We start from the raw sequence: 582 nt of genomic DNA, 5'->3' as shown, positions 1-582 counted from the left end.
CTGTTATCTTTATAGAAGCAGCCTGCCTCATCTTTCTCCTGCCAACCAGCTGGTTGGTTTGAACCACTGACCTCTGGTTAGCAGCTGAATGCCTTCACCCATGTGCCACCAGAGCACCTCTATGAATGTATAGATGGTCTTATTGTCCTTTTACGGCAGGAATAATCAAACCACTTTGAACTCAGTGAGTTGAAATCCAACTGGGGCTTCCCAAATGCAGCCGTCCAGAAGGCTGCTGATAGAAACTGAAGCACCACATGCAACCCAGGTCCAGCTTAGTCTGAGCAAGCCCCTACCCTGGGACTTCACCTGTCCCTTCCCGTGGACTGAGCAGCTTCCAAGCATCAGGTGTGCATCTGCCTCCACCTCAAGTCACCAGGTGGTCACGACCAGTGGCCTGGAGCCAGTGCTGTCCCTGGACACACTCCAGTTGTGCTGGGCCTGCCACAGCCAAACCTCATCCTCCTTCATCCTTCGTAGCCCCCATGGTCTTTTCTCAGAACACTTAGGACCCTTTGACAGGCTTGCTTGGTCTTCACCTCCTCCCACTGGAATTCCAGGTCCCCAAGGGCCAGTACCTGA

This window comes from Orycteropus afer, unplaced genomic scaffold (assembly GCF_000298275.1).
Source record: "Orycteropus afer afer isolate SDZICR_OR568_19922 unplaced genomic scaffold, OryAfe1.0 scaffold06407, whole genome shotgun sequence".
Classification (NCBI taxonomy): Eukaryota; Metazoa; Chordata; class Mammalia; order Tubulidentata; family Orycteropodidae; genus Orycteropus; species Orycteropus afer.
This window is presented reverse-complemented; position numbering follows the sequence as displayed.